This window comes from Propithecus coquereli, unplaced genomic scaffold (genome assembly GCF_000956105.1).
Source record: "Propithecus coquereli isolate 6110/MARCELLA unplaced genomic scaffold, Pcoq_1.0 Scaffold69, whole genome shotgun sequence".
Lineage (NCBI taxonomy): Eukaryota > Metazoa > Chordata > Mammalia > Primates > Indriidae > Propithecus > Propithecus coquereli.
Genome location: NW_012152951.1, coordinates 5,048,890 through 5,054,329, shown reverse-complemented (window position 1 = coordinate 5,054,329; position 5,440 = coordinate 5,048,890). Strand labels below are relative to the sequence as shown.

General features: G+C 44.7%; 1 pseudogene; it reads left to right on the top strand.

The window, feature by feature from the left end:
* The first annotated feature begins 764 nt into the window (after window positions 1-764).
* Window positions 765-2,650, top strand: LOC105823662 (annotated as a pseudogene).
* Window positions 2,651-5,440: the final 2,790 nt, after the last annotated feature.

Below are 5,440 nucleotides of genomic sequence, written 5' to 3'. Positions count from 1 at the left end.
CTACAGCTGTCTGTCCCTGGTCTCAGGCACACACTGTATATTGCTATCCCCAGCAGGGCTATTATGTCTAATGTATTTGCAAGTCGCTTCCCAGAGGCAGCAAAGCCTAGTGGAGAAACATATCAGCCCCTCCCTCCATCTGTGTGACCTCAGAGAAGTGGTCTAACTTCTCTGATCTTCTCAGTAGCTGTAAAATTGGACTGAACATAATAGAACCAACCTGGCAAGCTTGTTGGTGTGTACGGAACAAGCGCCTGGCACAAAATGAGCCCTCAACAAATATTTGGCTTATTTATTTATTTATTTATTTTTTTGAGGCAAGGTCTTGCACTGTCACCTGGGGTAGAGTGCAGTGGCATCATCATAGCTCACTGCAACATCAAACTCCTGGGCTCAAGCGATCCTCCTGCTTCGGCCTCCTGAGTAGCTGGGACTACAGGCATGAGCCACCATGCCCATCTAATTTTTCTATTTTTTTGTAGAGGCAGGGATCTCACTTTTGCTCAGGCTGGTCTTGAACTCCTGGCCTCAAGTGATCCTCCCACCTCAGCCTCCTGAAGTGCTGGGATTACAGGTGTGAGTCACCTCGTTGGCCTATATTTGGCATATTATCGGCAGCTGGGTGTTTGGTCCTTAATCAAGAGCATGACCTGGGGTATTGGATTAGATACCATCTGCATCTCAAATTCTATGATTCCATGTAATACAACAAAATGATAAAATGTACTTTCGTTTTGGTTTTGCTAAAACCAATTACTTGCGCAATGGACACCTACATGAAAGATGCTCCTGTAGGTCTTCCGCAATGAAAGCTGTCGGGACAATGAGCCACTTCCTTGTAGGCTCAATGGCCGTGTTTCAATAAATTCACTTCTTTGGGAAGCGTCTGGGTAGACACCCACTAAATGGGACTCCAAGCAGATCGAGGGAATTAACGGACGTGGTAATGTTTTGGGACCCCGTGAAGGAAAATAAATAGATAACTAGAACAAGATGTTACGTGAAAAATGATTCCGTGATCATATGTGTTTGGCAACCCTACCTGCTACGGCCTCCTCTTAGCGACTCATAATGCACTTTAGTGTATTAAAAGCTCAGAGCAGCTTTGTCCAATAGAATTATAATCTCAGTCCAATAGAAATATAATGTGAGCCACAGCTGCAATTTAGAATTTTCCAGTAGTCATATTGAAAAATTAAAATGAAGCAGATGAAATGAATTTTTTAACTTAAGTTATTTATTTTGAGACAGAGTCTTGCCCTGTCACCCTGGCTAGAGTGCAGTGGTGTCATCATAGCTCACAGCAACCTCAAACTCCTGGGCTCAAGCCATCCTCCTGCCTCAGCCTCTGGAGTAGCTGGGACTACAGGCATGAGCCACCATGCCCAGCTAATTTTTCTATTTTTCGTAGAGATGGTCTGGCTCCTGCTCAGGCTGGTGTTGAACTCCTGACCTCAAGTGATCCTCCCTCCTCGGCCTTCTAGAGTGCTAGGATTACAGGCGTGAGTTATAGGCATGAGCCACCTTCTGGCCTTAAAATTAATTTTAATAATATATGTTATTTAACCCAACATACCCCAAATAGTATCATTTCAACATGTAACCAAAATTTTAAAAATTATTAAAATGTCTTACTATGTCTTTGGAAAACGGTATGTCTTTTACATCTAGAGTTCATCTCAATTTGGCCCAGCCACATCTCAAGTGTGTTGAGTAGCCACGAGTGGCTGGTGGCTGCCATATTGGATGGTGTCAGCTCAGAGACTCCACGCCGCAGAGGGAACCCCAAGTAGAACGTGAAAAGTCACCAAGAAGTTACAGGGAAAAATAATGGAAACAAATAGAAGGTGCAATTACGTTCATTTAAAGGCCAAGACGTTAGCAGAGAGCCTGTCCAGGGACAATGCTTAAGTGACCGTACAGTTAATTTAGGATTAAATTGGCCTCTGTTAGGCAAAAATAAAAGCTTGCTGAAAGTTAATGACCACTCCCAGCTTTTCTCTTAACACCCCCTTCCAGGACGAAGAAAGGCACCGTGGTATAGGCCAGGAGGTGATACGGTCTTGTGTTTATTTGTTCTTTTGAATTCTAGTTGAGTCGTTGCTTCTGTGTGTCTATAGGAGGAGGCTGTGGATTGTTGAGCCATTTTTTTAAAAGATCTGCAAACGGAGGCTTGTGGCACGGCCAGGCTGGGCAAGTGTCGTGGATGTCGTATTGCCAGGAGGCTCCGCGGTCACTAGTGAGACCAGGAATGGCCTGATAAACAGTGTAAGAAAGCCGGTTTGGGCCAAGCCTTTGGGAGGTGCTTCCCAGGCAATCGGAACTTTGCTGGAAGAAGTAGGGGTTGAAGCCAAACAGCCAAATTCTGCCATCGGGAAGTATGTCATGGTCCCACGGATCAGTGAGAAAACACAGCCTTTGTTCTTTGTAGGAACGGTAAGAAAACCACAGCCTATGTACCCAACGATGATCGCTCGAACAATAAAGTTCGAGGACAGTTGGGGAAAATGATGCCGTTCTGGCTGCTGGATTTGGTAGAAAAGGTCATGCTGTTGGTGACATTCCTGGAGTCCCCTTTAAGGTTGTCAAAGTAGCCAATGTCTCTCTTTTGGCCCTATACAAAGGCAAGAAGGAAAGACCAAGGCCATAAATTTTGATAGTGAAAACACAGTAGTAATAAATTTTCATATGCAAAAAAACCCCCAAAACAAAATACCCTGCAAATGATGTATATTTAACAGCTACCACTTCTTAAACTCTTTAGCAAGAGACGTCAGCTCCCTGTTTCCTTCCAACTTACGGGTTTCTAAACTTTTCCTTGTGTCTTCATGCTGATCTTCTCTGCACTCCCCCATCCTTGTCTTATTTTATGCCAACTTTCCTCCCCTACACAGAAGCAGTGTAGATGCTACGCTTGTAGCTCGTATCAAAAACACTGGAAATATCTGGTGCCCTCCTAACCGGCTCTGAAATATTTCCTCTCACCTGCCTCTGCAAAGGCGTTTTATGATCCGGCATATTAATCAATGTGGTTCTTTATTAGTGCTGCCTAATTGTACCATGAACCATGATCATAAGTGAAAAGACTTTTCTCTCACCCAGTGCTGATAATTGCTCGATCGAAGTGTGTGGGAGGCATGATTTGAATCAGACTACGAGTTTTTTCAAAACTTCCAACCCACTCTAAAACTCATCCAAAGAATGTTTGCTTTTCCCTGTCAAATATGTCTCTTGATTCAAAGTCTCTTAACAATTTAAAAGTCAAATCCCTCTCTAAGGTTACTGAATGCGGTATCTCTTTTTGTTACAAACCATGGGTGTGTAATTATTCCAGCCAGGTTCAAAGACACCTGATCTGGGCCCGTAGCTCTCCTGTGGGTGCTCTAAGTACCAAGTTCCTGAGTCACCTTCTCGAGCGGGTGGGACGATGTAACTAAACAGCTATCCCATCGCTGCTCTTGGAGGGCTGCAGACACCTGCGGGGCTTGGAGAACCTGTTTTGTGCAAACACGCACAGCTTGTGGCTGGTCATCTTGGAAGTGGTGCGCAGACCCAGGCAACAGAGTTGGAACCACCTGCTTTCAAAGACATTTTTGACACGCAAGCACTTCCCGAAGCCAGGATTTCTCGTGTCTTTCCTCTCTCTTAGCTGTAAGAAAAATAGATATGTATTTTGTTGGTGGCACTTTTCAAAAGCCTCTTGTTTGGTTTTTGATTCCTGGAACAACTTTTAAGGCAAAAAATATTGATTTTGGCTATTTACCTCCTGGGGTTGAGGTTACTTTGCTTTGACAATGGGAGAAGAAAGGTGGGCAGGAAAAATGGCCTATCGAGAGAGAGAGGGGTAGACAGTAACACAGGACAAAAAGCCCCGGCTTCCGCCGTCGGGGCCTGTCTGCAGCCACGTGGGGCTCCCGTGACCTCCTGCTGTTTCCACTTTCCTTTCTCCTCCCGGTTAGTGTTTTGTTTCTCTTGGGTACATACTTAGGAGTGGGATTTCTGGGTCACATGGTAATGATACCAGAAAGTGGACCCCGAAACTGGGGTCTGGCTTGCAGGCCAAAGTGGGTTCTTGGCTTCACGCAGGAAAGAATTCAAGAGCCAGCCGACAGAGTAAATAAAGCAAAAGCAAGTTTATTAAGGGAACAAAGAGACAGAAGGGAGGCTTGCACGGCTCTCTCTCAGAGCAACGGAGAGTAGCACCTTGTGAGTTTCCGGGGTCTTATTTTATACCTTCTACTTGATTTTATGTTAAGCAGAGGGAGGATTATTCCTAAGATTTCTGGGAAAGGGGTGGGGAGTTCCCCTTGAATAGAGGGTCCCTCCTCTTTTTAAACCACATGGGGTCACTTCTGGGAGTTGCCACGGCGTTTGTAAACTGTCATGGCGCTGGCGGGAGTTCCTTTAGTTTGCTGACGCATTATAAACAGGATAAACAGGGTATAATGAGCAGCGAGGGTAACCTGGGGTCATTTTTCCTCGCCATCTTGGTTCTAGCTGGTTTTGGCCAGCTTCTCCACTAGCTCTTGTTTTATCAGAGACTTTGGTTCTGGCCTCCTGACTCCCTACCAAGCAGGGCCTGCCTGTTCCCTGGCTTCGTCATGCTATGTTTAATTTTTTGAAGAACCGCCAAACTGTTTTCCAAAGTAGCAACATCATTTTACATTCTCACTAACATATAAAGGTTCTTTTCATTTCTCCATGTCCTCACCAACACTTGCTACTGTCTGTCTTTTTGAGTCTAGCCATCCTGGTGGGTGTGAAGTGGTACCTCCTGGAGGCTTTGGTGGGCATTTCCCTACTGACTAACGATACTGAGCATCTTTTCATGTGTTTGTCGACCATTTGTGTATCTTCTTTGGAGAAAGGTCTATTCGGGTCCGCTGCTATCTTTACAATTGGGTTATTTGTCTTTTTATTGTTGAGGTGTAAGAGCTCTTTACATATTCTGGACACTAGACCCTTATCAGATATAAGATTTGCAATTATTTTTTTCCCCACTCTGTGGATCACCTTTTCGCCTTCTGGATAGTGTCCTTTGAAGCATAAAAGTTTTTAATTTTGATGAAGTCCTATTTATCTATTTTTTTACTTGGTTCATTGCATTTAGGATTATTTTAATCTATGCCATCTCTTTGAGTGTACTTACATTGTAAACCTGGGCTTCACTGTTTGCCTTCTGTAAAACTGAGGTCAGCCTAAAGGACCAAGGAGGGGCAGGGAGACCACTCAACCCGCCTTAGTGTTAGGAGACCGCAGGTCACAGGTCAATACTGAGACAGGTGCCTTGGTATGTACGAATGTCGGCGTTGCTCCAGGGCCTGACAAATATGATACCTATTTGAGTGAAAATCAACTGGGCTGCAGACTAGAATGGACATCAAGAGTGAAAGCACCACCTCTCACACCTGCATAGCTTCCCCCAGTTCAGTCCAGGCTG